Here is an 11,743-nt window from a genome sequence, read left to right on the forward strand (position 1 = left end):
CACAAATGACGATTTGCTTTTGTTGGTGGTTATTAGGAAGCACATTATGTCAATTTGTCCCACTACGGGTGTTGTTAACTTTGACCATTTGGTTAAGTTGGTGTCTGATCCTGGCCACTTATTTTATTTTACATATATATGTATGTATGTATGTGTGTATATGTATGTGTATGTATATATATAATGGTTTTAATTTTGAGAGAGAGGGAGAACAAATGCATGAGCAGTGGGAGGGACAGAGAAAGAGGAAAGGGGAGAGAAGTAGACTCCCTCCCTACTCAGTGCAGAGGGGGGCTGTCATGGGTCTTGATCTCAGGACCAACGATCATGACCTGAGCCAAAACCAAGAGTTGAAAACTTATCCGACTGAGCCACCCAGGTGCCTCTACTTTATTGCTTCTAATTCTGCATAGTACTCTATGGAATGTAACTGCCACGTTTCAGCTATGCCATTTCCAAAGATGGACCCCAAAAGGAAATCAATACCTTGCCACCACAAATAACATTGTAGTAAACATTCTACTACCTGTCTCCTGGATCTGTGTAGGAAATTCCTTGGAATATATAGTGAATGCTGGAGTTGTTGGGTCATAGGAGATACACACGTGTGTGCACACATAGACACACATGCACAGACACCCCATACCCCTCCGAATGGTCTGATAATAGGCTTCCAACATCATTGAATGGGACTTCTTATGCACATTCCTGCCAATAATTAATACAATGAAGCTGTTTTTGCCAGTCTAAAACATATAAAGTGATATCGTACTGTTTTAATTTGCATTTCTCTGTTTGCCAATGGTTATGGACATCTTTTCATATCCTTTTGAGCTTTGGGAGTTTTCTGTAAGTTTCATATCTTTTTTGATTTTTTAGCTTAAAATTCTGAAAAACAGCATGCACATGGGAACAAACACACAAAATAAATAAACAACTCAATGAATAGATTTCTCTAAGCACCACTCAGGTCAAGAGATAGAATATTGCCAGGACTTCAGAAACACTATCTCTATGTCTGTCCCAGTCACTATCTCTCTTCCTCCCAAAGGTAACTGCTATCCTGAGTTCTAAAATTATAGCTTAGCCTTGCTTGTTAATGAAGTTTCCATAAATGGAGTTAAATAGTACATAATCTTTTGGTTTTGACTTACTTTGCCCCCCAAATTGAGCATGTTGTATTAGGTGTAGTTCATTTAGTTCATTTTCTTTGCTGCATCTTAATCCACATTAGCAAGCATTTGTATGTATGCAGTTGTGTATTTTTGCAAATATTCTTGCTACGAATGTTCTTTCATTTATAATCTGATGGCACAGATGCACTCATTTTGTTAGAATGCACCTAGGAGTAGAAATGTTAGATCATAGGGTATGGGTAAGTCAGCTTTAGTAGATAATGCCAGTGTTACCTCATGATTGTAACCCCTTACACCTCCATCAACCATGTATGGGAATACCTGTCACTCTACATCTTCACCAACACCATATTACAAGTCTTCTTCATTTTGACCACTCTGCTAGTTATGTAATAGATCTTATGGTGCATTTAATTTGATGACTAATGAAGTTCAGCACCTTCTTATATGTTCATCGGCCACCTAGATATCCACTTTGATGATGTGCCTGTTCGAATCTCTTGCACATTTTTGTTTTTTTAATTTTTAAAAAAGATTTTATTTATTTATTTGTCAGAGAAGAGAGAGCACAAGCAGAGGGAGTGGCAGGCAGAGGGAGAAGCAGGCTCTTTGCTGAGCAAGGACCCTGATGCTGGACTCTATCCTAGAACTCTGGGGTCACAACTTGAGCCGAAGGCAGGTGCTTAACTGACTGAGCCACCCAGGCATCCCTCTTACTCATTTTTATTTTGGGTTGGGTTACTTGTTGACTTGCAAGAAATTCTTCATATACCCTGGATGTAAGCCTTTTGTTATTTTACTATAGATATCATGTATTCTAATGTCCCTTTTGTTTTCTCAGTGGTTTCAATGATCAGAAATAGTTACTCCAATCAATCAATCTATTCTTTCCTAATAGTGCTATTTTGGGGGGTAGCCTGTTAAAATCTTTCCCTAATCCAAAAGTTGTATTGTTTTGCTTTCATGTTTAAATCTCCAGGTCTTCTAGAGTTGGATTTTGTAAACTGGGAGCGATTGCCATCAAATTTCTGTTTTTAATATAGGGCTATACAATTTACCCAACATAGTTGGGAGAGATTTTCCCCACTGCCCTGCAGCATCACTTTTGTTGTAAATCAAATGTACCTATATGTATGTGTCTAGATACCTATTCCATTTTATTGGTCTATTTGAGTATTCTTGTGCCAATACCACGTTATCTTTATTACTATAGCTATATATGTTTTCGTATCCACTACAGTTGTTGTTCTTTGATATTGCTTGGGGTATTTTAGGCACTTTGCATTTGTATTAAAACTGAATCCACTGTCAATTTTGACCAAAAGGTTAGGATTTTAATTGGAATCATAGTTAATCAGTTTGGGGAGAATTGACATTTGTACTTTATTGAGTCTTCTGGTACATGAAGATTAGGATCTCTGCATTGGTTTAGGTCTTTCTTATTAAGAGTTTCATGGTTTTCTGTGTAGACCTCTGAACATACCATACATCAGATTCATTCCTAGGTATCTGATCTTTTGTGATGCTACTATAAATGCTATCTTTTAAAATTTCATTTTGTAATGGATTGTTGCTGGTATATAAAAATGCATTTATTTTTTTGTCTTCAATTGCAGCAACGTTGCTGAACTATTTGTTAATTCTAAGATTAACTTGATTCTTTTGGACTTTTCTATGTATACAAATATATTTGTGAATAAATTCTCTTTCTTTCTAATCTCTATCTATCCATCTATCTATTTAACTGTACTGGCTAGGTTATGTATTATGGTGTTGAATAGAAGAATAGATTGAGGGCATCCTTGTCTTATTCTCATTCTCAAAGGGAAAGCTTTCAACATTTCACCAATAAGTATAATGTTTACTCTAGTTTCTCTGTAGAATGGATACCTTGTAAGGCAGCTTACCTCTCATTCAAGGTTGTTGAGTTTTGATCATTAGTAGATAGTAAATTTTAACAAGTGATTTTTCTACATCTATTGAAATGATCATCTAACTTTTGTTTCCTTTGTTTAGTTAATGTGAATTAAAATGATGTTTTTAAAAAATCACATTTTATGAGGTGTAATTTACATGTATTAAAATGAAACCACTTTAAGTATATAGTTTGAAGAGTTTTGATAAATGTATACACCCATCAACAACCATTACAATCAAGATATAAAACATTCTATTATCCCCAAAATTTCCCTTTTAAGTCAGTTCTCACCTTTGCCACACACACAAGGCACACACTGATTTGCTTTCTATCATTGGTGATTGAGTTGCCTTTACTAGAGTTATATAAAAATGGAATTATGCGATATGTAGTCTTGTGAGTTAATGAGTTTCTTACACTTGGCATAATGTTATTATGTTATATTAACATATGTAATATAATGTTATATAAGATATTGTTATAATTCATCCATGTTGCATTTACCAGTAATTTGTTCCTTCTTACTGCTGAGTGTATGGATCTAACACAATTTGCTTATCCGTTTAATGGATAATTGAGTTCTTACCAGTTTTTGATTATTATGAACAAAGCTTTTATGAATATTCAGTCTCAGTATGGACATATATATTCTTTCCTCTTGGGAAAATACCTACAAGTCATAGGTAGTTATATTTTCAATTTTATAAGAAACTGCCAAACTGTTTTCCAAAGTGATTGTATCATTTATGCTCTTACCTACAATTTATGAGTTCCATTAGCTCTCCATCCTTGCTAAGTCTTGGTATTGGCAGTCTTTTTAATCTTAGCTATGGGTGAGAGTAGTATTTTATTATGTCTTTAAGTTGCATGTTCCTAATGACTAAAGATGTTGATCTTCTTTTCATGTGTTTATCTGCCATTCATATATCTTCTTTTGTTAAATATCTTTTGCGGGGCGCCTGGGTGGCTTAGTGGTTAAAGCCTCTGCCTTCGGCTCAGGTCATGATCCCAGGGTCCTGGGATCGAGCCTCGCATCGGGCTCTCTGCTCAGCAGGGAGCCTGCCTCCTCCTCCTCTCTCTCTCTCTGCCTGCCTCTGTGCCTACTTGTGATCTGTCAAATAAATAAAAAAATCTTTAAAAAAAATAAATATCTTTTGCTCATTTTTAATTGGATTATTTGTCTTATTGTTGGTTCTTTTTTTTAAAGATTTTATTTATTTGACAGACAGAGATCACAAGTAGGCAGAGAGGCAGGCAGAGGGAGAGAGGGGGAAGCAGGCTCCCAACTGAGCAGAGAGCCTGATGTGGGGCTTGATCCCAGGACCCTGAGATCATGACCTGAGCCAAAGGCAGAGGTCTAACCCACTGAACTACGCAGGCACCCCTCATTATTGGTTCTTAAGAGCTCTTTATATATTCTGGGTCTAGATTGTTTTATTAGATATCTGTTTTGCTAATACTCTCTCCCAGTCCGTTGCATACCCTTTCATTTTCTTGAGTATTGTTCAAACAAGGGGCACATAAGTGGCACAGTTGGTTAAGCATCCAGTTCTTGGTTTCAGCTCAGGTCATGATCTCAGGGTCATGAGATTGAGCCCCATGTGGGGCTCCACACTCAGCACAGTGACTGTTGCAGATTCTCTCTCTCATTCTCCCTTTGCCCCTCTCCCTATTTGTTCTCTCTTTCTCTCTCAAATAAATAAATAAATCTTTTTAAAAAACACTGTGGTATTGACCCAGAGATAGATATATCTATCACTGGAACAGAGTAGAAGACATAGAAATAGACCCATATATATGGCTAATTTATTTTTTTAAAAGAGGGCAGAATAATTAATTAGGGATAGAATAGTCTAAAATATCAGTTTTTCCAACATTGTTAATATATAAGAATACTTGTTTTTTTTTTATATTAATTGTGTATCTTGTGACATTGCTCAACTTACATATGTATCCTAGTCTGTTTGGACTGCTATGATAGGATAGCATGGACTGGGTGATATATAAACAATAGAAATTCTTTCTTACAGTTCTAGAAGCTGGGAAACCTAAGCAAAAGGCACTGGCAGATTTGGTGTCTGGTGAGGGTCTGATTCCTTGTTCGCTGTGTCTTCACATGGTAGAAGGGGTTGAGAGAGCTTCCTAGAATCTTTTTTTTATGAGGGTCCTAATCCCATTCATAAGAACTCCAACCACATGACCTAATCACCTCCCAGAAGACCTACCTCCTAATACCCTCACATTGTGGGTTAAGATTTCAGTTTTAAACTTGGAGAGGGACATAAACATTCAGTCCAGTCCATTTTAGTATTCTTATAGCTTTCTGTAGCTACCTCAGGATTTTTTTTTTTTTACAATCTTAGTCATGTCATCAACACATGAAGAGTTTTATTTATTTGTATATTTTCTATTATATATGCCTATATATAATTTCTTGCTTGTTACCCAGAATAAGACTTCAAATACGGGGTGCCTGGGTGGCTCAGTGGGTTAAGCCGCTGCCTTCGGCTCAGGTCATGATCCCAAGTCCTGGGTTCAAGCCCCGCATCGGGCTTTCTGCTCAGCAGGGAGCCTGCTTCCTCTCTCTCTGCCTGCCTCTCTGCCTGCTTGTGATTTCTCCCTGTCAAATAAATAAATAAAATCTTTAAAAAAAAAAAGACTTCAAATACAATGTTGAATGGAAGTTGTAAGAACAGAAATACTTTTTCTTTTTTCTTCATGTAATAAGATGATCATATGGCATAAATTTTTTTAATTAAAAATTTTTTTTATTATTACGTTCAATTAGCCAGCATACAGTACATCAAAAGTTTTTGATGTAGCATTCAACGATTCATTAGTTGCATATAACATCCAGTACTCATCATCACATGTCCCCTCCTTAGTACCCATCACCCAGTTACCCCATCTCCCCACCGCCTTCCCTTCTGTAACCCTCAGTTTAGCATAGGTTTTTTAAAAATTTAATTTAAATTTTTCAGTGATCCAAGATTCATTGTTTATGAACCACGTCCAGTGCTCCATGCAATATGTGCCCTCCTCAATACCCCCCCACCCAGGCTCACCCTACCCCCCACACTCTTCCCTTCCAAAACCGTCCGTTTGTTTCTCAGAGTCCACAGTCTCTCATGGTTCCTCTCCCCCTCCAATTTCTCCCAACTCACTTTTTCTTTCCTTCTCCTAATACCCTCCATGTTATTCCTTACGCTCCACAAGTAAGTGAAACCATATGATGATTGACTCTCTGCTTGACTTACTTCACTCCGCATAATCTCTTCCAGTCCCATCCATGTTGATACAAAAGTTGGGTATTCATCCTTTGTGATGGAGGCATAATACTCCATTGTCATATGGACCATATCTTCTTTATCCATTCGTCTGTTGAAGGGCATCTTGTCTCTTTCCACAGTTTGTCGACTGTGGTCTTTGCTGCTATGAACATTGAGGTAAAGATGGCCCTTTTCACTACGTCTGTATCTTTGGGATAAATACTCAGTAGTGCAATTGCAGGGTCATAGGGTAGCTCTATTCTTAATTTCTTAGGGAATCTCCACACTGTTTTCCAAAGTGGTTGCACCAACTTGCATTCCCACCAGCAGTGGAAGAGGGTTCCCCTTTCTCCATATCCTCTTCAAACTTGTTGTTTACTGCCTTGTTAATTTTGGCCATTCTAACTGGTGTAAGGTGGTATCTCAGTGTGGTTTTGATTTGAATCTCCCTGATGGCTAATGACGATGAACATTTTTTCATGTGTCTGTTAGCCATTTGTATGTCTTTTTTGGAGAAGTGTCTGTTCATGTCTTCTTTGGCATAGGTTTTTTAGTCAATAAAGCAAATTACTCTGTTCTTTCTAAAAGATTTATTTATTTATTTATTTATTTATTTGAGATTAAGCATGCAAGGAGTGGGGTGAGGTGGGGAGGGACAGAGGGAGAGGGAGAAAGAGGGAGCAGACTCCCCATTGAACGTAAAGCTCAATGCTGGGCTCCATGTAGGGCTCCATCCATATGGGGCTCCACCTAGGGCTCAATCCCAGGATCTTGAGATCAGGACCTGAGCTGAAACCCAGTAGAGTGCTTAATTGACTGAGCCACGTAGGCACCCTTGACTTGATAATATTTTGTTGGCAATGTATGTATCTGTGTTCATGAGGGATAACTGTAGTTTTCTTCTTGTAATTTTTTTACTGATTTGTTATCACAGTTCTGCTGGCCGCATAAAATGAGTTGGGAAGTATTCCTCCCTCCATTAATTTCTGAAAGAGTTTGTATCAGATTGGTAGTATTTCTTTTTTTAAATGTTTGATAAAATTCACTAATGCAATAATCTGAGCCTGGAGTTTTCCTTGGGAATATTTTTTAAAAAGATTTTATTTATTTATTTGAATAAGAATGCACGGACAAGGGAAGGGACAGAGGGAGAGGGAGAAGCAGAGTTCACGCTGAGCAGGGAGCCTGATATGGGGCTTGATCCCAGTGCCTTGGGATCATAACCTAAGCAGAAGGCAGATGCTTAACTGACTGAGCCACCCAGGCACCCCTGAAATATTGTTTTTAAGATTTTATTTATTTATTTGGCAGAGAGAGAGATCACAAGCAGGCAGAGAGGCAGGCAGAGAGTGGGGGGGTGGGGAAGCAGGCTTCCAGCTGAGCAGAGAGCCCAACGTGGGGCTTGATCCCAGGACCCTGAGATCATGACCTGAGCTGAAGGCAGAGGCTTAAACAACTGAGCCACCAAGGCGCCCCCCCCAGAATATTTTTAACTAAGAATTTAATTTCTTTTATAGATACTGGTTTTGAGATTTTCTGTTTCTTCTTGAGTCAGTTCTCAGGTTTGCATATTTCAAGGAATTTGTGTTTTCCCTTTATTTCTTGATGAATGATTTCAACACTTTTTTTAGTAATTAATATTAAGAATACAGAAAATCAATGAGGATAAGAAAACTTGAATAACACAGTCAAGCAACTTAATCTAACTGATATTTATAGAACACTCCACTCACAACATAATACACAATCTTTCCAAGTTCACATGGAGCATTCACCAAGATAGATCATATTCTGGGGTATAAAACATGTTTCCAGGGGTGCCTGGGTCGCTCAGTGGGTTAAAGCCTCTGCCTTTGGCTCAGGTCATGATCTCAGGGTCCTGGGATTGAGCCCCGCATCGGGCTCTCTGCTTGGCAGGGAGCCTGCTTCCCTTCCTCTCTCTGCCTGCCTGTCTGCCTACTTGTGATCTCCGTCTGTCAAATAAATAAATAAAAAACCTTTAAGAAAAAAACCATGTTTCCATATATTTTAAATTAACATTCATCTAAGTAATCCAGAGATGAAAAAAGAAATGAGAAAATATTTTTAGTTGAATGAAAATGAAAATATAGCATATCAAAGTTCATGGAATAGCTTTAAATATTTACATTTATATTAGATAAGATGAATAATCCAAAGTCAATTATTGAAAATTCTACCTAAGAAGTCAAAAAAAGAGCAAAATAAACACATAATAAGTAAAAGGAAAGAAATAAAAAAATGAATAAAAATCGAGCAATAGAAGATGTACAAACAATAGAAAAATTAATTAAGCCTAAACCTGGCTTTTGAAAAAATCAGTAAAATTGAAAAACCTCTAGCTAGATTGATCAAGCAAAAAAGAGAAGCCACAAATTATATGAGAAATATAAGGGGATATCACTATATATCCCATAGATATTAGGATGTATCCCTAAACTTCTCTTTGTGAGGTTGACTTAGCTCATAATGACCATTATTTTCTATGTAATTGTTAGAGTAAATTTATTGTGTTTCTTAAAAAAGTCCACCTTGGATTTTGATTGGATTGAATTTATAAATTAATTTAGATTGAATTGAGACCTTTAGAATATTGTCTGATTATCAAATAAGATGAAATTTTTTCCCATTTTACACAGATTGTCTTTTATAGTCATTAGTAAAATTTTCAAGTTTTCTCCAAAGAAGTCATATATTCTTGGATTAAATGATTGCTAAGTAAATTCTTTCTTATTTTATCAACGATATCATTTATTTCTGATGTAGAGGAGTGCATTGTACCTTGTAGGCTATTTGTGAATCTGGCAGTTTTGCTCAACTTATTTATTAGATTTAATAGCTTATATTCTGTTGACCTTTCTAGGGAGATGAACTTATCTGAAAATAGTGACAATCTCATATACTTCCTTCTAATACTTAACCTCTTATCTCTTTTTCTTCTCCTGTGCCTCTGGCTAACATTTCCAGTACCATATTAATTAGTGGCAATTTCAGTGAGCATCTTTTTCTTATTCCAGATCGTAAGAGGAATGCTTATAAATTTTCTTTAATAAATATAATGTTGGTGGTAAGTTTTATTAAGTAAGAAAAATCACTTCTAGATTGCTGAGTTTTTTGGTCATAAATATTGAATTATATCAAATAATTTCTCTCATGAATTGAGATAGTAAGTGACTTCTTTCCTTCAGTCTGTTATGAACCATCCTTTAACTCCTAGTATAAACATGTTCTGTTTTGTTTTATTGGTGTTCCATTTTTATATTAATTTGGCTAATATTATCTTTCAGAATTTTTAAAGATTTTCTTTATTTGAGAGAGAGAGAGCACAGAGGGAGAGTGAGAGGGAGAAGCAGACTCCCTGCTGAACTGGAAGCCCAGTGCAGGACTAGATCCAAGGACCCCGAGATCATGACCTGAGCCAAACCAGATGCTTAACCAACTAAGCCATCCAGGCTCCCTTCCTTCCCTTCCTCTTGGAATTTTAAATGTATCTTCAAAAGTGGAAGGGGCCTAAGTTTTTCTTGTATATATATTATGCTCCAATATGAAGCTTACCTAATTTCCTTTAAAATCCAGGAACCTGAATGAAGAAAATAGGAGAAAGTGACCACTGAGTTCTTTGAGATTCTACAGAATACATGATTTCTCACCAACTCTGGAAACAGGTGACTTTCTGCTGAGGCAACATCATAACTCAGCTCATTCTCTATTCATTTGACTTCCTTAACCAGGTTTCAATTTAAGGGTCCAGTGTTGAACTACTGTTTCAATGTGTTTATTTAAATTTACTCAGTGGGATTCCATAAGTGAATAATAATAAATCCATGTAGTTACTCAAAAGAATAGGGTAGATCTAAATGCACTAATATGACAGAGCACCTAAGAACCAAGTGAGAGGGGAATGGTGTAGGGTTATGTATGTAATATGATCTCATTCACTATTTGTATATACACATGAAAATTATCTGGAAACATACCCAACAAAGTGTTAAAGTGGAGTGGGCTGAGAAGGGAGGATGATTTACTTTTCATATTATACCTACCTGTTGAGTTTGATTCCCCCCAATTTATTTATTTATTTATTTTCTTTTATTTTAAATTTTTAAAAAATTAACATACAGTGTATTATTTGTTTCAGGGATACAGGTCTGTGATTGACTTTTTTTTTTAATTTTATTTTTTATAAACATATAATATATTTTTATCCCCAGGGGTACAGGTCTGTGAATCGCCAGGTTTACACACTTCACAGCACTCACCATAGCACATACCCTCCCCAGTGTCCATAATCCCACCCCCCCTCCCAACCCCCCTCCCCCCATCAACCTTCAGTTGTTTTGTGAGATTAAGAGTCACTTATGGTTTGTGTGATTGACTTTTTTTTATATCCTGTGGTTATATTGCATTTATATACATCACACAAAAAATAAACTCCCCAGATAAAATTTACATATTCCTTTCATATGTAGAGCTCAGATATTCCAACCTATCAGTCTCCTAATATTTGAGGATTTTTGTTGGTAGGAAAGAGAGTCATGATGCTGCATTAGAGAAATATCCAGAGTTGAGTGCTGCATTCATTAGGGCAGGTTTACATGAATGAAATCTGTGATTAGGTCCAGACGCATTGAAAATCAGAATCCCACAGGACAATACCCATCCCAGGGTTGCAAATTGCAGCTTTACACTGAGCACCCTCTCCATGGCGATGTGGGTGGTCAGTGGTAACTGGGCTGCTTTGTTCAGACCCATTGCCCCTACAAAGAAATTCTGATTTGAAAGTGCCTGAATGATGATGGATTACTTATCACATTTACATAAAGGGGACAGCACACACAAATACCTCATTACCCCTTGGCTTGGCATTTATTTTGTTAGGCTACTTGTATTTCGTTTGCATTTGGTTTCATTGAAGTAATGTCAAAATTTTAGCAGACTGGAATCCTAGTAAAAGCAACGGTTTTCCTCCATGCAATGTAGGAAAAGCACAAAAGAAGAAAATAAAAATCCGACTGCTAAGGAATGTAGGAAAGACCTTAGGGGTCGAAGACAAGAAAGAATTCTTGAGATGTCTTTGGTGCAAAAAGGTGGTTTTATTAAAGACAGAAACAGGACCTGTGGGTGGAAAGAGCCGCACCAGGGTCATGAGGAGTGGCCCACTATATACTTTCAAGTTGGGAGGGGGTTAGGGATAGCATAAGTTTCTAAGGATTTTGGAAGCAAGGTTTCCAGGACCTTGAGGGGGCTAACCTTATTACTGGGAAAGGGTCATTTATTATTGTTTAATAAAACCTGAGTCACGAGACCCTTTAGATGTATATCGGTGGGTCATGTGCTTGGCAAATGATTGCCAACATGTACCTTGGTGGGGGGGTAGAGATAAAGGAAGTTTCCAAAGGAAT

The sequence above is a fragment of the Lutra lutra genome, chromosome X, assembly GCF_902655055.1.
Source record: "Lutra lutra chromosome X, mLutLut1.2, whole genome shotgun sequence".
Taxonomy (NCBI): Eukaryota; Metazoa; Chordata; class Mammalia; order Carnivora; family Mustelidae; genus Lutra; species Lutra lutra.